Source organism: Haemaphysalis longicornis, unplaced genomic scaffold (genome assembly GCF_048455015.1).
Source record: "Haemaphysalis longicornis isolate Haplotype H1 unplaced genomic scaffold, Haemaphysalis longicornis Haplotype H1 scaffold_1, whole genome shotgun sequence".
Taxonomy (NCBI): Eukaryota; Metazoa; Arthropoda; class Arachnida; order Ixodida; family Ixodidae; genus Haemaphysalis; species Haemaphysalis longicornis.
In genome coordinates this window covers 262,018,765-262,040,595 of record NW_027526203.1, presented here as the reverse complement: position 1 = coordinate 262,040,595, position 21,831 = coordinate 262,018,765, and the positions used below count along the sequence as shown (strand labels likewise).

The window sequence follows — 21,831 nt, the reverse complement described above, 5'->3', positions numbered from 1 at the left end:
ACATAAATATGTGCCGTAAATGCGCGATGCATATGCATGCATACCGTGAAACCTTGCGATCCGGCGCGCGAGCGACAGCCTAAACAGACACGGAGCAGAACCGAATACACGACCGGACTACAAAGCCGCACAAAAAGCGGGGAAACGAAGACTATTGCCCATAGCGTAAACTACCAATTCAGTAAAATCTGACCTTTTGTGAAGGATATGGTTAGCTAAGTGTCTTGAACAATAAGCACATGCAAGGGCGTCCGCAGAACTTTTTGCAAAGGGGGGGGGGGGGGGAAGGGGGGGGGGGGGCATCCATTAGCGGGAAGGAGGGAGGGGGGGGTACGGTTGGATAGCACCAAAAAGGCGCTATTTGCTATTTGTGGTTACAAAAATTACAAACAGCGAATTAGAACCAGACTTGGAGAATATACATTGGATTTTCTTACCGAACAAAGAAATAAAGTTAATAAAGGAAACGCGAAAAGTTACCGTCACTTTCTGAAGAGTGGTCAGTCTCGGTGCGTGAGGGTTCTCGAATCACGCCAACTGATCACCAGCACACAGTACAATTACATGCACATACATAGAACTGCACTCCGTCAATCTTCCTTGAATAGCAGCTGCAGACGCCTCGGGTTTTTCTGGGCAAATTGCGAGATGACATGTGTGATGAAGTCTGTTGAAATGGCTCACACAATAACGATACTACTGGCCTCCCTAACTTTCAATGCAGTACAGGCGTACAAGCGTTTTGAGGGGCTAATATATAGGTTTTGTTTCGGGGCTTTGGCGGTGCCGACATTTCGCAACTTCGAAGGAAAGGGTGTACAAGGTGATGAGACGGCACGGGAGGATGTAACACTGTTCCTACTAAGTGTAGCGGTGAAGATTTTTTGCTAGATATAGCTGCAAATTTGTCCCAAAACTGAAATTCTTGCGGTAAGACTGCATAAATCTAGAGTTTAGAAAAACAAAAAAAAAAAACGTCAAACCTTTCAGAATTGTTCGCTATCTTCCATAGCCAGCACAGGCAGTCTGTTTCACTGCCATCACATGACCGCCAATGTTAGTGTCTAAAGTGCAATGTTGACCGCAGTCCTGAATGGCATTCCATACGGATACGCAGGACCTGAGTGTGCTAATCATTTCAGTAGCGTGGATTGTTGGGCTAGTTGGTTCACGTACATAATGAAAAAAACTTTGCGCTAAAGGACGGGACAAAGGAGAGAACGTCGGTGTCGTTCTCTCCTCTCTTCCGTCCTTCAGGGCAAAGTTATTTTAATTATGGGCCAACCAAGCTGTGCAGCTTTTTTGTAGTGCATAAAAATACCCGAATCTCCAGGGGGGGAGGGCAGTTGCCCTCCCTTGCCCCCCCCTTCCGAACGCCCATGAGCACATATGATACGTACACCCGACGTCAACAGTTTCAAGGACGTGATTTCGAGTATCAAAGTTAATTTCTTAGCCATCTGAGTGTCCAGGGCTAGTTTTGTATTCATAAGCAAAGCACCACGCTTTAAAGCACCATGCTTTAAAGCACCGCCGTGCACCCCATGCGTAGCAGGAGCTCAGAAATAAACTTCTACTGTTGCAATTGTGTCCCGGAAAGTTGTGACGCCAGGTGATTTTCGCGGTGGTCCTGTTCCACGCCCGGTCGTGTTTCAAGTTAACGCAACCGATAAATTTGGGACACTGGCATCATGTTCATTTGGTGTATAACACATGCACCTCACAAGGCAATTGGAGAGGGACGCCCAGCTGGTTCCGCGATTGTCAGCAGCATTGTCTCACTTTCCTGCCCTTTCGTTCCCAGGGTCAACTCCTGTTTAGAATTCATTGAAATTGGCAGAAACAGAATGTGATGACAGGTGGCGAGCATTCTTACAACCTCATAGCGATGACCAGTGCCTCTCGAAGACCGCAACCCGAGCTCATTCCACTGGATGACGCAGGACTGTTCACTCGCGAGGTCAGGGATAAGGGCGGGTAACTTCGCCCGCAGTCCCACTCGTCCGCCGCAGTACCGGGACGGTACCGCGTTCTCGCACAGCTCCTCACGGGTCATGACGCATCGGGAGTGGGTCTACGTTTTTTTTTTCTGCTCTGAAACCTCCATGACATACGTCATGATAATGATGGAAAACAAGGATAACTTAATATAGTCATCTTGCCGATAATCACGAAAAAGCTAAGGTACTCGGAGGGGGTTGAAACACTACAAGCTGCACGCACGCTCACACAAAAACTCCCTTCGTGACTGCCAAGATTCATAAGATCTCACTCACCGGCGTAGTCGCAGCGGACGTCACACACTGTTGTGTTATTAAAGGGACACTGAAGTGAATTTGTAGAGGTCCCGTTTTTGCTTGCACTACGTAGACTGCCTCATATTAATGCAATTTCCATCGTTTATCTGGTTGATAAGTCGGTAATTATGTTATAAAGCCCGAAAGAAGAAAAACTACCATGCGCGGTCTGCGGCGGCCGCACCAACTAAAGGCTGTGACGACGGGAGGAGGTGCACTGTGATTGGACGATATCCATTCAAACAAGTTTCGGTTTCGGTTCTGTAAAACAACATGCTTGACATCCGACGTTACCGTTGGACGGGCATTCTCGATATCTCAATAATCGTCATACCGCAATTCTGCCATGTTGTCGGCTGTAAAATTCCTAAGATAAGCATCCCAGGACGGCTTGGAATCGTAGCAATCACTAGCCGAGGCCTACACAGTGGATGAACGCCCTGTGCGTCACCGCAGACGTCTCGATATCTCAATAATCGTCATACTGCAATTCTTCCATGTTGTCGGCTGTAAAATTCCTAAGATAAGCATCCCAGGACGGCTTGGAATCGTAGCAATCACTAGCCGAGGCCTACACAGTGGATGAACGCCCTGTGCGTCACCGCAGACGCTCAAATGCAATGCGCTTTTCCCCCATACTTGGAGCTTGCCTCACTCATGCCTGTATCGTAAAAAGCGTGTTCGCACCAGGCCAAGGGTCTGCTGATTCTGGCCTGTGCCCACAAGTCGGTGCTTATGTCAACAGCACGCCAACGAGAACTCGCTAGCACGTCAGTGTCAGTCTGCGCGCGCTGTGCGAACTCGCTCGTGAAGCAGTGAACGTTATGGCCCAAAAATGGTGACCTCAGTATAAAAAACATCGGCTGAAAACGAAAAAAAAAACTTACAAAAGAAAAAAAAAAGACTATACCCTCGGGGATTCGTACTTGCAACTTTCAAAATAACATACCTAGCGCCCCAGACCACTCGGCCACGAGGCAGAGCTGAAGGTATATAACGTATAACCAGTTTACACTTTTATTTAGTTTTAGCATTTCAAGTAGTTTAGGTGACTATTTGTTGTACAGCGCTCGTGCAGTAAGCGTCCCTCCAAAATTCCACAATATCTCACGTCTAGCAATTGAAAAGCATCAGATGTGTGGTCGTGCTGCTGCCCGCTGTGCTGGTTCACCCAGCGCAAAAACTGATTCCTGCTCCCTAGCTTTACGCTGTAGGGTAAAAGTTCCGGTTGATTTTATTTCCTTAGTACCTATATTGACTTCGCTGACTCTTTTCCCGCTTTCAAGTGGCCTTAGATTTTCCTACTAGCGTACCAGCCAGCGAAGCATCGCATGTGCGTTTGTGCAGCGCTTGTGTGGAGCGACCTGGACTTGGAGCTGGATACAGTGTACAAACTAATTAAGTAAAGAAAGGCACATTCTTCCCTTCACAAACGTGTCGTGACTTCGTTTCAACTGAGCGAACGAATTGCGACGACCCGTCGGCGGCCAGCGGACGGGTCGTCGCTGGGCCGACTGACTTTGCCGGAAGGTCGGCGAACTGTGCAGTAGCGCAGTCAAGCCAAGTCATCTCCTTCTGACGTCACATGAAAACGCCACAGAAAATGGGCGCGGATGCAGAGAGGAGGACAGCATTTTCGAATTGCTTTTTCTACTATATAAATTCGCGTAAACGCGCTCAGCATGGTCGAAACATGGCCTATGGACTCCGGACTACAATTTGAGCTAGTAATCCCGCAATGTTTACAAATCACTTCCGTGTCCCTTTAAAGAGTTTGGAAGAAGGCGGGTCTCAATTTTAGGGATTTCACGCGCCGAAACTTCACCTGCGATATGAGCCGCGCCGATGTCTCGAAAAACGGGCGCTTTTTCGTGTTCTCCTCCATCTGAACAACTGCCGCCGCGGCGGAGATAGAACCCCCATCCTTGGGCTCAGCAGCACAGCGCCGTAGCCACTGAGCCACAGCGGCGGGTAAGAAGGCGGGTCTCGTATAAGCGGCCTCGCTTTACCGTATCCAGACCAGACCTGTCCACGTTGCGTATTCACGTAATCACAAGAATGAGATGTATATGACGTGAGACTTCACCACAACGAGCGGCCAAGCTTGCAACGTTCTTTTTCAAAAATTATAGGGTCAGCAACGGCCGCTGATGATAAGCTGCAGACTTCCATTATGACATTCGCCTGTCTCTCTCCAGCGTCAGCCTGTAACCCACCACCTGCTCGCAAATGTTCCCACATCATCGTAGCCTCTACAGTAGTCCGGCCCGTGGAACCCATCTGTAACCTATTTTTTAAAGAACAGCACTTACTTTTTGTCAGTTTCATCCATCATGTCCACAACTTTAGTTTGCTTTCTTCACGACACTGAGCGCTATTTATCCTTAGAAACTGATGTCTTATAAAAATGAAAACGCCAAGCTGCAGCATTACAATGAAACGAGATTCTTGCGCTACATATATACGTGTCGGACACCGTGTGTGTTTTTTTTACACACTTTATACAAATGCACTTAATTATGTACGGCGACAGGTTGTTATTTGTCGGCGTTTTATCTACCCCTGACAGTAATTAAAACACGGAGCAACCGCGCCTTCCAATTAACACAGGCGCAGAATGCAAGATATTAAAGCCAGCAGTAATCGCTGCGTAGGATCGTCGACTCCCCAGGGTGCTAGGTGAAAGGATTGTAGGCGGCCTTCTCGAACAGGAGCAGATGTAGTTCCCAAGGAAATGCAAACGACGGGGTCGCCTGTACGACCCAGGCGACAGCCACCCATGCACTGAGGTTGCCGCGGATCCGAGGACACGACTGCAGTATACATTATGCTGCAGTCGCGCATCCGAGAGGCACGCATATTTTAACGTGGTTATAACGCCGCGAGCTGTTTGGCCTCGCGGGCCGTGAAACGGTTGCAGACAACTCCAACTAGGCCGGTCCTTGGAAGAAAAGCTGTATGGGCGGTTTAGGATGAACGCGCGTCGTTTGAAAGAAAAAAAAAAGGGTTAGCTGTCGTCAAGACGGCGCGACTTCAGGAGGTCAAACGCGCGAGGGGGGGGGGGGGGGGGGGGGTGAAACGATCGTCGGACGAAAACAAGTCGAGCGCGGCGAGAGGTCGGACGCACCCGAAAGCAACGCGACGGATACCTGCGAGGCCCTATCTCGGGAGATACATATGGCAAAACAAGTTTCGGTGTCACTGAACGGCCCAGCGTGGGACGGCAGTCCTGACAGGCTCCAACCTCGCGCAGGTAGGCCGGCAGACGCCTTCCAGACTCCCGGAAAACTGGCACGTCCCCGCGTCAAGTTTGGTAATCCCTTCTTCACAGCCACGCCAATGCCGCGTGCACTGTATACAAGCAAGGGTGGTGACGACGGCAACTCCCCGAGCGTTGGCCGCTGCTGCACAAGCCTTTCACCTCGCTGACCGACGCGCGCAGACGCATGGCCTGGTTAGGTCGTCGCCGCCGGGGCACGTTCACTTTCACCCGCGCTCCCATTCCCCCGGGTCTCGTTATTCCTGATGCGGCAGCGCTGAGCCAGACTGACAACAGCGGAAGGCGGTTGCGGAACAGCGGAAGAACGCCCGCTCTCTGTCTTGAACGGGCGGTGCATCAACGCGACCGGAATGCGACCACACCGTGGCCGGCGAGCCGTTAACGACTGGAAGTGCAAAAGGCAGAGTGAGCTCGCAGGTCTACAACAATCGATGCTTTGCGGCGCCAAAGGGACTCCCCGTGCCGCTCTATACTTGGCCTGTAGTGGCCAAGCACCACGTCTAGGGAGTAAAGAGCCCGGACAGGTGACCCCTGCAGTATAACGCTGGCGCCACGGACGTCCGCAGATATTTTCCTACGGTCGACGGGAGGTACTTGAAGTATTCAGCGTGAGGGTTGGAAATGAAACTATTCATTTTGGAACAGAGAAAAAAAAAAAAAAAGAAGAAGAAACACTACAGCACGAGAAAGAAAAACCCCATAATAGTAAGATATTCATGAACAACGCGATCAACCAATTAGCCTCTGCAACCATGTCAACAGGGAAACGAAAGTTATTCACAGCATCGACCTCAGATTCAAGGCTGGGCAGACGAGAACCTGGTGCAAGCGTCTACGGGCATACGCTACTGAAAACAAGCACATGAATATCATTACTCGACAACGACAGCGATTGCAACTATTTTTTACGGCGTCCTATAACACAGAAAATTTCCACCGCATGGGCATTTTGTATTTTCCTTTCTTTAGAACAGACCTCAACTGAGCGGCAGCAGTAACTTGGGAGAAACTCAAAATTAAAAAAAAAAATGTTGCAAGCGAGATTTTTTTTTTTTTCCTATTAACAAAAAATTCTGTGAATGCGCTTTCTATATTGTCCAGGTCAATTTTGTTGTCGTATTACAATGATGTACTAAAGACATGCTATGACAAACCGCAGCGGCCTACAATTTTTATTCCGCCCCTTACAACGCAACAAGGCACGTTACCGAGCGCGCGTAGCTTCGTCCAGCTTAACAGTAGCGGATTCGGTCGCCGCTGATACCTGCGAGCGGCAATGCAACCAGCCGCCTTTCGAAAACCACCACGCCCAGTATGACACGCCAACAAAGCGGCGATTAAGCATATCAGATAGGGCGGCGGGGGCAGTGCGAACCCTCCATGGTGCGAACACACTTAGACCGGCGCCCATACGCGGCGCAGCGATTCAGCTCGGCCTAGAGTTCCTGTATATCGCTTGGAGCTATATACAGGAACTCTAGCTCGGCCACCGCTCCCCTGCTCTGCTTACTTCTGCGCGGACCTGTGCATAGGGACTCCAATCCATGGTTACATAAATAAATCGTGCTCACCTCGCGCAAACTGAAGGCGGCAACGATCGTCAACGACGTCAAATAGCGATAAAATCTGCAGCCTCCGCTTGCTTTTAAAAAAGAATATTAAAAAGCCAAAGAACACTATCAACGGGTCACATTACCAGAATTTCCAACTCCCTTGCCTGCAAAGTTTTGGCTCACTTTTCAACAAAACGAAAGGCCATGCCAGATCTTTGCGAGAACAATATTGTGATCAGTGATACGCAGCGCATTTGTGAACGTTACACCAAGCTTCCGTTCCTCTGCTGCCCCACCTATCGATGATGTGCATGTTCACGAGGAAGGCGTCCTCAACTTGGACATAAAAATTACGCCTGGAATTAACGCAATATCTGATGCATTGCTCGTCATGATGCCTAATGGTGCTATAAATATGTATAATTTTTAATAAATCGATTGCATGGGAGGAAGTGCCGAAGGAGTGGAAGTGTGCAAAAATCACCCCTATTCCTAAAGAAAAAAAAAACGGAATCAATTACTACGAAGTTCCTACCGGTGTTTGCATGCGCCACAGTATTGGGGCATATCATTTTCAAGCACATCACTGGTTTCCCTGAACGCAATAACATGCTTGAAAATCGGCAGCAAGGTTTCCACAATAACTTTTTTTTTTACTGTGACACAGCTGCTGGAAACCGTTCATGACGTCGCGTCTGCCATAGACCGGCAACGACAAATTGATGTCATTTACCTCGATTTTGAAAATTCCTTTGATCTGTGTCACACCATAAACTTCTTTCGAAACTAAAATTCACTTTAAAAAAAGCTATTCGTTACTTTCTTGGAATGAAGCATATTTCTCATATCGGGAACAAGGTGTTTGTATTGACGACGCAAGTTCGAAATCCGCAGTATAGCTCAATCTAGAGTTCCTCAGGGAAATCATGTATTAGCCTATTAGGCCCTATTTATTTCTAGTTTTTTTTATTAACGACATCGTTTGCAACATATCAAAGTATTTGCTAATGATTTGATACCATGAAATCAAATCTGCTAACGATCAAGTAACTTTAACCCCGTCGCTGAACCAAACACAGGAATGGTGCTTTAAGTGGCAAATGACTTAACCTACACAAACTGTTGCAATGTATGTAACAAGTAAAAAAAAAACATCCACTGACATTTCGATATCCCGTCGATAATTGTTTTTCGGATGCCCAGTTACAAATACTTCGGCGTATACTTTCACTTCTGATTTGCGGTGGGACGAGCACAGCACACGACATACATGTCAAATAAAGCAACAAAAAAGCTCCGCTATTTAAGACGAACATTAGGGAATTCAACCACGGAAATAAAGCTACTCGCATGCAAAACTTGCATTAGACCTCTACTAGAAATACAACGAACACAGACAAACCAGAAAAATTTCAGAGGAAAGCGGCAGAACATTTTTGATTCTTATCGTTGGCGCCGCAAACCTAGACAAATTGGAAACTGGGCGTCACCGAGTCAGGCTTAAGCTATTTTATCTATGACAAACTAGGCGCAGACAAAACTAACGACATCAAACTAGGCGCAGACAAAACTAACGACATCAAAATGACTGACCGCCGCGCGATGCGTTCATACGACGAAAAAAAAAGTTTTCTTGTGGCACAAACGTGTTGAAATGCTCTCCTTCTCTCCCCAAACAATCCACAGTTGGAATTCCCTGCCTCAGAGTACCGTGGAATGCCCTACCGAGGAAGCACTAATTAAACGGCTCTTCACTTGCCTACCTCTCTCATTGTTTTTGCTTCTTTAACAATATTTTAATTCTGCTCTGTGATAATGCTGCATTTTATGGGCGAGTTCTGTGCGCTGTAGAAATCTGGTGTCTGCAATGGCGTGCTTTGAAAAACGTAGTTGTAGGCACACAGTGCTCTCTTTGATGTGTATCAGATTGTTGTCTTTTGTTCGTTTGCTGCGATGTGGAAACGCACGCTCCTGCGTAGTTTTTTTTTTTTTTTTTTTCTGGTGTGGCAATGTTGGTCATCTCACTATGCTCTTGAAACTGCAAACAGTGGTTATCGGCCCAGTTTTCTTCATCAGCGCGTTGGAATATGTCACGCGCATACATTTCTGTATGGATATGCCCTTTTCTTCATGTTTTCTTTTTTCCCTTTTTTTTTTGCTTTTATACAAGTTTTTTAAAGTACTGTTAATGTGTTTGGCGTTCTTTTTCTTTGTCTTTATGCGTTTTTATGTAACTATGGCATCCTTGTTACTGTAATCTGTATTCCCACTCCTGCCTAAGGCCTGGCAAATAAATAAATAAAAAGTAAATAAATAAATAAATAAATAAATACCGCAGTGGAGAGCTTTGGGTCAGTTTACACCACCCTGGTCTTTTCAAGCACGTCGCTTTGGCGTGTTATTCCACCCTAACGCCGGGTATACCACACTTCCAAGACGTGCGAGAATTTCAGTTCAGTACTGGCAGTCTCCAATATCGCAATACAAACAGGCGCCGTAAAAATAAGGAAATAAGTTAATGAACTTTCCCTGCTTATCCGGCAGTTGCACATTACTATTCCCTGTGTAACACCTGCCTGGGCGTATAAGCTAGCAAAAACAGAAAACATCCACACCGCTTGCACTACTTTCCAGCGCGTGCTTATCGCAGGTAGCGAATAAAGTACGGCGCACTTATTGCCCCGCACTTTACGATAAAGTCGTAAAAGACCGCCGGCGCGCTAAGGCACGGTCAGCAAGAGGTCACGGATTCGTTTCTTCGTGGCAGCAGGCTTCGAGTGCAAAATATGAAGCGCCCAGGCGGTACTCGGCGGCATGGGAACCTGTTGCGAGAACCGCGAAAAGGTCAGCGCTGTGTCCTCCACCGCCGCCTCCGATGACCAAGGCCTACAGCCACGGCCGACTTATATACCCCCCCCCCCCCCCGTACTAATGACAAATGCTACCAAGGTTACGAATTTAATCACCATCTCCACAGTTTTAAAACACGGCCGTTGAATAAGTAAAATCGGCATAACGCGTCGTCAGGGCTACGATTGACTAGGTTAGCATTTGAAACCTAAATATCGCAAATAAACGCAAAATTTTCACAGGCGTTACTTCGACAAAAAATTTAAAAAGAAGCATTCGGAAATTTAACTCATGTTCATGAACAAGGGAGGAAGAGCATTAGCCTCAGTGCCTAAGGCGTTCCGCTGCTGAGCACGAGGTCGCGGGTTCGATTCCCGGCCGCGGCGGTCGCTTTTCTGATGGAGGCGAAAAGCAAAAACGCCCGTGTGAACGAGATTTCGGCGCATGTTAAAGATCCCCAGGTGGTCAAAATTAATCCGGAGCCCTCCACTACGGCGCGCTTCATAGCCGGCGTTGCGTCGGCGCGTTAAACACTACAATCAATCAAGAGCATTAGCCGCAGGAACGCCAGCAGCTGTGCATAAAGCGCCTGGCATCGCATGGAGTCATTTTACAGCGGAGCTGTTATAGGCTAACTGCCCCGTTTTTCTTGCGTCCGTATGACGCTCTGTAAGCTGGCTTTCCAACATCATTCTATGCACCTGCCGTGGCTGACCGCACACGTTGTTTTCTCGGGCTTGTGTACTCAGCTCCCGGGAACGTATTCACAAACCATATCCCGTAGGGGACCGCACCTGTTTGGGGCACGTTTGATAGCCGAAACCTACATTACAGGTAAGATCAATCGAGAACGATGAAAACAGCCCCAATTAAAAAAAAAAAAAAACATGCACATACGCTTTAGCGCAGCTAGCGTTTGCGTTTCCTCAACCGACCACTGTCAACTAGGTGTAACGCAATCCTGCGCGAAGCTGCGGTACAGTTGAAACTGACCTAAAGGGGACAAAGCCACCAAATGATAAAACAAAAAAAAATATTCTGAACCACAACAGACCTGACCACGGACAAAATCACGCTGAAGTACAAAATATCCAAGTGAAGTAGCCGTCATAAAAGGGATCAAACCATTGAAAAAGTAAAATACAAAGTACAGAACAAGAGCTGGACCTGGCCACTCAAAATTGTTTATAATGCAAAATCTCCCATAAATTGATATCACGCGTGATAAAAACAATTGTGGTTCAAGCGAAACAAACAATTGAAAAATAAGACGCCCGCGGAATTTGAACCTGGCTCATGCATTTATGCTCATACCAGCCCATATATGGCGCCACGCGTCATACCGCACGCGTTTTCTCGCGCAGTATGTTTAGGCCTAATGTTTGTTGTCAGCCTAAAAGCCGCTTCACATATATACCCTTCACTTCAGCACACTCTCCACATGTTCGCCGACGTCGCGGTGTCGCAGTGCTCTCTTTACTGTGACATCTAGCGGTGCATCGTCTAGCGATGTTGTCGCGTGAGCAGAACCGGAAATGGGCGCGAAGGCGCCGGAAGGAGGCCACCAACGACGATCGGGCCACGGCCGCCAAGCGTAAGCGCGATGCACGGGGGGGGGGACCCGGAATACTGCGAGGAGGCAAACGAAAGACTTCGGCGTGGCTGCCCTTCTGCTCGACAAGACCGCTGCATGTCGAAATTGGGGGGAAATTTTCATAACAGAGGTTACTTGACTGCATGCACTGACCAACGCGTTCTTTCACTTTTACACCACGCGGCGTAGATATGTTTTCTTTTGCGTTATTTTATTGCGCATTAAGCACGCTAATAGGCAATCGCATTACCCTGACGTTATACGCTTAATGTACAACAGACGAAATGTAATGTGCACGATGAAGCCCTATTTAGGGCACAAACTAGCTGATTGTGAATGTTTGTTGTTACCCGCCCGCTGTGTGTGTCACCTGATCCCTTCCTAGAACAGGTAGCAAAAAAAATTCCGATGACACCTGTAAGCACTAATGGGTTGTGAATTCGAAAGCACTAATGCGCAATTGAATGTCATCCGCCTCGCGAAGGGCTTCTTGCCGCTGGAGAAGTCTTGCTTCAAGATATGCCTTAACGCTTTCGAGTGGCTTCGATGTGCGTCGCACACGTTGCGCCACTGCTTGTTCCTGCCCCCGTGTAGCGAGAGTTGAAGACGGTGGTGAAGTTCCTGACCGTTTCTTCGGCTGCGTCCTTCCGCTCGCTTCAGCTGCGGTGTAAAGCGGCCTAGACGGCCACCTTTCGCTACTGGTGTGCTGCTGGGCACGGGGTCGCGGGTTCGATTCCCGGCTGGGCGGCCGCTTCTCTGACGGAGGCGAAAAGCAAAAACGCCAAGGCGTACGACATTTCGGCGCACGTTAAAGATCCCCAGGTGGTGAAAATTAATCCGGAGCCCTTCACTACGGCGCGCCTCATCGCCTGCGTTGCGTCGGCGCGTTAAACACTACACAATCAATTACCTTTTTCTACTGCCGAGATCGTGCTATGGTACGCTTCCCAGACACGCGAGTTAGTGGCCGTTTCGCGGCTTCTGACACCGACTTTTTTGCTCAATGGGCATTGAATGCTATCGCATTAAAAAAATCGTATCGCCCAACAGTTCTGCGTCAGAATAGGGTTGCCGCAGGCGTGTCCAGAGCGTATGCGACCCGGCACGAAGCGCTTATCCAGGTAATTCCCCCTACACAAAGGAGAGCGCGCAGGAGTCTCCAAACCGACAAAGGTCACGCACTTACATCCGCCATGCGATCGTAACCCCTGGCACGTGCATACGCAGGCAGCAGCGTGTTGCAGACCGTAGCCGCACCGCTATATTTATACGCGCTGCTATCTCGATGCGCCAAACCTTTTTTTATGCTTCCACGAGTCGGGCGTTCCTGCAACGGATCGTGTAGGAGCCTCGACGCAGAAATAAGCGGCACAAGATAGCGGAAATGGCAGTGGCACAGAGTGGTGCGCCGGCTCGCTCGAATAACGGGCCGGATGCCCGTATACCCAACGGCCGCGAATGATACCAGCGTCACCGTTACGACATTTGCCTATAAAAGGCTCGCGCATATCTATGATAAACAAGACAATCCTTCACGGCGAAAGGGGGACAAAGCCTGGGGCTGGGCCAAGTGCAGTTCAGCCCTTTACCCAGTAAAGATAGGGAGCTTCTAATGCACAGGGTCCCACGAACCTGAAGCTCGACCAGCCGTGCTTCAGGCGAAAAGAGTCCTGGCGCATGCGGATTTCCCTTTTTAAGGAGGGCTATCGAAAGTGCCCTCACAAGGTAACGCGCTCAAATCGACTGTCTTCGTCGCTGATCAAAATCCTTAAAGGGACCCTGCAACACTTACTATCGACTACTCGCAATGTATTTTGGGGTAAAGTCTATTGCCCCAGCAATCTCCTCCCGCAAGAATTATGAAAATCCGTTCACTATCACCGAAACCATGGGCGATGAAAAATCGCGCATAAATGTTCCCTCTCAACTCAACCGCGGACAACGCGGCGGAAGCTGCGTGCTCTCTCCCGGAGAGGGGGGCGGCGCGCGGCGTTCTGTTGGGCGGCCTTCGATATGTCACAGGGCGGGGAGTTTCGTCCTTTTCCCCGCAACGTGGACAGGTCTATTTCCGGTCTGGTGCCACAAAAAAGCAGGCATGGTGGCCTGCTCGCAAGCAAGCGCTCAGGCTGGTAGGGCGTTTTGGGGGCAATAAACGTTTGTTGTCGAGTGGGCTCGTTGAAAGTGGAATATTTAGTTCGTCACTCAAACTGCGCGCGCACTCAAAACAAAAGAAACATCAAAAGCATGCGGACAGGTTAAGACATACAAGAGGTTCATACACAGCGCCGACGACGGCTGATCGTCACAGGCAATGCCAGAATTTAGCCGCGAAGTTGACCAGCGACAGCCAATAGGACAGCCAGGACAGCCATGGCCCGATTGACGTCGCAGAGGCCATGCCAGGGGTGCATAATGAGAATTGAAGAGAGCGCGGTTGGTTTTTCCGCGTCTTTCACGGCGATTTGCGCGGTTACCGCTTCACGTGCACGTGTAATATTTGGCTCGGGTGTTCCTGGAAGTCTAATCTAAACGTCGCGCAGGTTTACTTGCACTGCACGAAGAGTGGTGCAGGGTCCCTTTAAAGGAGTACTGACACGAAATTTCAAAGCTGAGATAACTATGTAAAACGCTTCCTTTTTATCAGGAGATATCTCCCAGCAAGTTTCAACAGCAACCGTTCAGCGAAACATATTTAAAATCCATTTTAATCTTCGCCCGCACGAGAAAGCCCAGAGCGGGCCGACGTGACATCATCTGCTATGTGCCCCAAACTGCCGACGTCGGGGCTCCCGTGACGAAGCCAACGCGCTGGCTGTGGTTGGCGCGCGCTGCTCGGGCGTGTGTTCACGTCATGGTTTTGGGACTGACGTCATGCTGCCCGGGCCTGTGGGGACGGCGAAAACCTCGGCCGGTCTGGGCGCGCGCGTGCGCTCGCTCGCGCGCGCTTCCAGAGAGGCAGCGATACGGCAAGAATGGTGACGTCATGTTATACATGCTGTCATGGCGGCCGCTCGGCGTTTTTCAGTCGAAACCGAAACTGGCACGAATAAACGACGCCGTAAATGAATGTTTACGCTGCGCTCGACCGTCTAATCTGTCATTCTATGATTAGTGGGCTGGTAGGCACGCATAGCAGCGAAAAAAACGTAACATAAAAATTTCGTGTCAGTACTCCTTTAAAGTGACAAGGCTTTTTTTTTTTTTTTTTTTGAAGCGACAAATAGAACAGCCCGTGCTGCGTGGCTATATAGTTAAATATTCCGTGTTAAGAAAACGGTAGTTTCAGGTTAGGTTAAGTTTAAGAAAAACGGCTCCATGTGCGGGCAGTTGAATTTTTTACAGAGCCTGAAAAGAGAAATCGCCGTGAACAGAGATAGCAGAGCGCGTTCAATGTCTTCACGTATACGTATACAGTTGACCAGGGAACCGTACGTCAAAAATATTCTAAAGCGTCTCTCCACAACAACCTGGAGATGGTACGCCTAAACGTTAGCAGAAAATTGTAGCTTCGTACTGTCACCTTGGTAATACTGCGAGTGCGTTCACTTTAACGCCCGTACTCTGCGTTTTAATGCGCTCGAGGTCCTAACGGTTCGTTTTGAGGCCTTACGCCGCACGTCAACCTGTCTGTACACAATGACTTCAAAGCAAAACGTGAAGTCGGTCTTTTCATACCAGCGTCGCCCTCTCCCTCTATGGCGGATCAACCTTCAATTATACACCGCAAAATACGGGAGGTATCAGATGTTACATCCGCGAGACCAGCCGAGTAAGCCAATGGCGCTTTGGCACTAAAACACAGCTGCGCTCGCTAACATTCCAAGCACGCAGCAGTGGAAGCCAGCACCGGCTCTGACGCTATTGAACCTATGTGACGCGCAAAAGTTTACTCAGGAAGGAGTGAAACGGGAACAGGAAACGAGACCCCACACGCGACAGGCTAACGCGCACGATTGTTCAGTTCGCTGAGAACTAATTGAATAAGACGGTAACCGGAGTTTGGGCCCGTTGTCTATTTCTTCTGGTTCATAATAACAGCGCTACCGACACAGACAGAAAGAAGAGGGCACAAACACGGCGCTGTCCTTCTGTCTGTGTCGGTAGCGCTGTTATTATGAACATGTACCAACTCGCCCAGTCTTCCGTTTTATCTTCTGGTTCCCCTCGACCGAAGCAGGTGGGCCGCAGCATGTTCACAGACCTCAATACAAAAAAAAAACAATGGCCAAAGGCAACTGCCCACCGCACTGCTGCGTGTGCGCGTCTATAATTGAAAAGCTATGTGTACTAAACAGATTGTATTGAAGTGTTGAAGCCAAGTCTGTACGCTCGATCAGACACGAATGAACGTTCGCTAAACGTCTTAACTACATTACTCCTAGTGCTGCTATGGGTGATGCCTAGGCCTATAGGTGTATCGTGAGGAAGCATTCTTCATTCTGTAAACAACAATGTATGACGGCTGGGAAGCGGAAAAATGATAAAGCGTGGATCAAAATTTAGCAACGCCGAACATGTTTCCCCCGGCTGCGCGAGCAATTTTATCCGTGCTCTGTTCTCGGACTTGAAATTGGATAGAGAGACCAGAACTGTAGAACGAACGCTGCGGAAGGAAATTGATTGATTGATTGTGGGGTTTAACGCGCCGACGCAACGCCGGCGATGAGGCGCACCGTATACAGCGGAGGGCTCCGGATTAATTTTGACCACCTGGGGATCTTTAACGTGCGCCAAAACCTCGTACACACGGGCGTTCTTGCTTTTTGCCTCCATCAGAAAAGCGGCCGCCGCGGCTGGGAATCGAACCCGCGTCCTCGTGCTCAGCAGCACAACGCCTTAGCCACTGAGCCACCGCGGCGGGTCCTGCGAAAGGAAAATTCTGACAGAGCGCCAAATTCGAGATCAGCCAGTCTATAAAGGGGCCATGAGGACAAAATGCGAGTTCGGTCCATTAGCAATACTGCTTTGTCCCGATAACAATGATACCAATGTTACCGCAAACTTCAAACAAATAATGGAGTTATTAGGGAAAACAGGTGCAGCAGTGGCGACTCCACAGCCACTTTCCGGCGACTTTTCTATGACGTCAGAGGATCTAGTTTGTGCGATTGGCGGCCACCGACCCAAGACACCGGTGAGACATTGACTGGGCAATTGTGGCCTCCACTTTTCATTAGCGCTGGTGCTTATGTTTTACATGCGCGGTAGCGCTTGGCGACAGTTCTGGAGGGTTTTTTTTTTTTCGAGGTCACTGCGCGAGGCGGGGACGCTCGGCGGTCACCGCGAGGCCCGCGCTGACGAGCGCTCGGCATTTTAGGGTGCGGAGTACCTTAGGACCGCACAATGTCCGTCTGCGTCCGTGCGCATAGCATTTACGATCGCAAAAAAAATCACGCAGGCACCGGCAGGATTCGAGCCTGGGTCTGGTAGACGAGACAGAGTTAGTGTCAGTCGTCTTACCCATTGGGCTACGGCCGTGGGTTAGTACCCGAGAGTCAAACGGCTTACTGCCTCGCCTGCAACGGTGCGGAGTACCTCCCATAGTCTGTCCGCGTCCATCCGTGCGCACACCACCGTCAAGCGAAATTCGATTTGAGCCGTGAGTTGCAGTTTCATTTAGGGAATAATCAAGGGGCAACTCACGGCTCAAATCGAATGACGGTCGGGGCGCAAACCGGATGCCACTCGGGGCGCAACTTGGATGTCATTTCGAGTCCCCGTACTCCGCACCCTCGCCATCATCCACGGAGTGGAGATTCTGCAATTTTCATCGTATTTTTTCCCTGCAACAGCGAACTAACGGCTTGTACAGCAGCTCCTCTGTTAAAAGAAATCGCACTGCAATTTTCCCCTAAGGCGACTGATTACGGCGAGTCTCAGTTACTTGTAATAATTAGTTCACAGTGGAGTTGTAAACATTTCGGAATTCTCGCCTGCTGTAAATACAATGGTTTCTCACGGGAGGATTATGGTTACAAAAAAGGGGCTGTTACTCGTTCTTTGTCGGAACTATCCCAGAACAAGTTGTTTGGAGTGCTCAACAAAGGGTGGGGAAGTTGAATGTCAGCAAGTATCATGGATAGTGTACCAGGAGTTTTTTTTTTTTTTTTTTCTTCAAAATGTTCTTTAATCTAAGCCATTAAGAATGCTTAATGGCAAATTAGCAACAATCGTGTTGTTTCTAGCAACGTTACTAGAATTATTCTAGTAACGTTGGTTTCTAGCACGTGCTGGGACTACGTACGCCTTGGTCACTGCGCTCAAAAAAAAAAAAAAAAACGTGATCAAAACGCAGTTGTATATAATACTATTTTCAGTCGTGCTTTAGCAGCTTCACTGCCTAAGCACGTGAGCAGGGCTAACTGACATTTTCTTTCTCTCGCAAGTGGCCCAAGTAGCGCTAAAAAAGAACCAATTGACTGCCAGGCAAGATACTGCAAGATACAATAATATTGCCGGCAAGACGAGAGAGAGAAAATTATCTGGCAGAGTCTTGTGGGAGTGGAGCTTTCTTACAGGTAACCATGTGCCGTCCTTGATGCTACCGCTCTGTCAACCAGCAGGAGCTGATCGTAAAGGAAGACGACGTTCAGACTGGCCGTGTATTCAGTTGCATGGTACAAGTTTGTCGAAGTTTGCACGGGGATAAAAAGCAGGAACTTGGGTGAGTTGTGGTCGTGGGGGCGACGACGAAACCAGAACCGCCGCAGAAACCACCGATTCCGACAAGGAGTTTGTGCATATCGGAGCAGGATCTGTTCTAGTTTGTGGCGTAATAACACCCCCTCCCCCCCCCCCTTTTTCCCCCCCAGTTTCTGGCCGATGAAATGGTCGTCAGGACTGGACCACATTCCTGGATTCTTTATTCAGCAAGCGTGCTGCTACTGCTGCAGTGCCGTCGATACTTTCCGAAGTGGAGAGGCAGCAAATGAAGAAAAGAGGCGAACGAATTTCCCGGATGGCCTTGGTATAGGTACGGCGGCCGTTGAGGATCACCTTGAGCGCAGATAAGAAGAGGAGGCACGCACGGGCTCGGAAACGACTCAGGCTAAGCGATCCGGTCCCGGCGCGACCAGACACCGGCCCCTATTTGACATGACACGTCTTCGCTCACGCGCCGCCGGAAACAGGCGACACTTCCTCGGCATATACTTTCCGGCGAATCAGATTTCCACAAGGCGGCCGAAACAATCCAGCGCGCGATCGGCGTGGCAGGCTGTACAGTCATGGACAATTGAAATACGAACCGCGGAACGCACGGCGGAAGATACCGGTGCCGTCACCTGACAGTAGCCGTCGAAAAGAGACGGACATGCGTAGTTCGGGAGCGAGAGTGCGTATCCCACTGCGATAGTTGCCGTCTCCTCGCTCGCATGCTTGTCTTGTAGACCTGCCGCAAGAGCGCTGCAAGTACTCCCGCCGCCGCAGCTAAGGGTGTTGGTCATGCGCAGATCAATGCGGCACTAATTGCTTGTAACTGCAGCCAGTGCTTGCGCGAGAAGCGCGTGCACGCTCTCGGAAGGCATACTGTTGAGTACATTATGATTTCTTGAAGAAAACTAGCGCACAGAAATGGAGACAGAAAAACCATGCCGCCTAACTTATGATGGCTCTGGATTGTTTAGCGTTCGTGGTGCAGTGGCTCGGGAATTGAACAATGAGCTGTCTGCCAAGAACACGCCTTTGGTTGACGCAGTCATGGCTGAGTCACTGCGCACATTAGATGCTCGCAAAAAACGATAAATACGCCACCATAATTTGTCTCCAATGATATATATTGACTGCAAGCACTGTGTGCGCTGGGATAATTACTAACCGAATTCTAATATTCATAAAAATTAAGAAGTTAGGCAGCTCCAACCATTTTATGGGCCAGTTGCCATTTATTTGTTTTTTCGCAGGCACCTAAGTGCATGTAGAACCCGAGCGGGCAACACTGAACATGGTTTTGGGTGTGACCCAGGTGTCCGTTATTTGCACAAGATACCGCACCACACATGCAAATCGACATTTGTCGGCAATGTGACGCCGACGCAGACGGCGAGCAGCTCGTGTGCTGCGAGCACGCAGTGCCCGCAGTTATCTCGCCCCGCAATAGGCGGAGGATACAGGGGGAGGAAGGGGGGGGGCGAGCCCCCTCCGGGAAACACCGGAGGGGGCTCTGCCCCCCCCCCCCCCCCCTGATCCCCTAATTGTCGTAACCAGTTGACATTTGTTTAATGTTGCCTCTACCTTTTCACTTAAAATTTCATTGGGGCTAAAAGCTTACCGCACCATTGAATTGGCGCAGACGTGGACGGCTTACTTCATTACTTTCACGCATTCCTTCGAATTATTACCACAGGAGGACAAGCGCACTGAAAGCATATATATATATATATATATATATATATATATATATATATATATATATATATATATATATATATATATATATATATATATATATATATATATATATATATATATATATATATTAAGACAGGTCGGCAGTCTTCAACGCCTAAGGAGGCATAGGGGAATGATTGGGCTTTTTTTTTTTTACTACGGTTAGTGAAGTTAACATTTTTAAAATTTACGTAACAAGGAAAGAAAAAAACACGCGCCCAGAGTGGCAGCCTTGATGCCAAGGTAGCATAAGAGCGTTTCCCGCCAGTCACCCGCCCATGACAGGCTGTAGAGTCGTTCGAGTCACACCCCGGGGGTTGAAAAGAAGGTCCCCTTCTCCCCGTGTAGTCAGAGTGGCGCTGGCTACCACCCTCAAGCGTCAGATACAGTTTTAGTAAATATAAATACCCCAGAAAATGAAGGATAGCACAGTCGCCCAGATATCCGAATTTGTAAGGCAGTCGAGATCAAATCGAAAGGCGCGGGTTCGGTCCCCACTCTCTGCGCGTTTTTCTTTCTTCCTGGTGATGGGTACATTTTATCATCATCATCGGCTGCAAATACCCCCCCCCCCCCCCCATTTCCCAAGGAAAATGAAAACTCCGCCTATGTCGCCCTGCATCGCTAACAGTATTGTTCTCAGCGCTCTCACGGCTTGGCGACAAGGCAAGCGTGGGAGCGACGAGAATGCACCATATCGCAGTGGGACGCGCATCCTCGCTCTTGACAACTCTACTGCGCGTGTCCGTCTCTCTTCCCCGGCCGCTGACAGGTGACGGCACCGGTATCTACGGCCGTGCGTATTTCAATTGTCCATGACTGAACGTACTACCTGATTTGCAAAAAGGCTGCAGACAGAGCGCAGCGTCCAGCGACAAAAAACTGGGCCAATTGTACTAGTTCACTAGTAAAAGCTGAACGTTCCTCCCGCTCGCACTTTTTACAGGGCGAATCGGCAACTGGAAATTATGCGAACCGTCTGACAGCGGCACAGACAAAAAAAAATCAATAATTAAGCCAGTGGTACGCGCTGTCCCAGTACTGTTCGGTGGGAACCGCCAGTACCATCGATGTCGAGAACGAAATTCCTTTTAGCGTTGTTTTGTTTTCTTTCATGCAGGAAGTGCAACCCAGTCCCTGCAACATTGGCGCCTGAACTCACCGAATGAAATATACTAGTATATGAAGGACCGCGCAGCTTTCGTAAATGCCGCAGAGAACAAATACAAAAGCGGGCACACCAACTTCGATACTTAATGGCATCGAGTTTCATAAGCTTGTCATTGGCCTCGATTGAAGAAAAAAAAAAGGAAAAGTACACAGCTTCGCCAGAGCATGGGATCAGTAAACTGGGGCCCATTAATAATAGCGTAGTCTTCGCACTTTTTTTTTTTCGGAAGTAAGCACCTTCTTACAACCGGTCTCTTCACTAGGCCACGATACTGCCGCCATCATCAACGGCTTCCCCCTTCCGTTTTTCTGGTGCGAAAGCAAAAGCAAAGCCTAAACGGCGTTGAAATGGGTCAACGGCAAGAACCACCGCCGGACGGCCCGCTTTCACTGCGGTTGCGCTTGTTACGCGGCGCCGGGCAAAATGATTATCGCGATGATGTGACGAAATGCGCGAATAAAAACGCGGCGAGTATAGCGTTACGCGCTCCCAGCTTTGTATCGCCGCTAACGTCGCGTAAGGTTCGGCGAAACGTGCTTTGAACTGCTGTGCACAGCGACAATTAGCATAGAGACGGGACCAGCCAAGCGAAATCGCGTTAAACGACAGCCCGGTGCCGTTCAATTCGCTTTCGCTTTCTCAAGCAACGTGCACAGAAAAGGGTAGCTCTAAATTCTTCGTAAATAAGCCCGCAAAGA

At 49.1% G+C, this 21,831-nt stretch overlaps 1 protein-coding gene across 7 annotated transcripts in view; it reads right to left on the bottom strand.

The window, feature by feature from the left end:
• The window catches only part of LOC144145090 (glutamine--fructose-6-phosphate aminotransferase [isomerizing] 2-like), an 84,984-nt gene that overhangs the window by 62,455 nt on the left and 698 nt on the right, over positions 1-21,831 (bottom strand). The gene's annotated exons all lie outside the window — the stretch shown is intronic.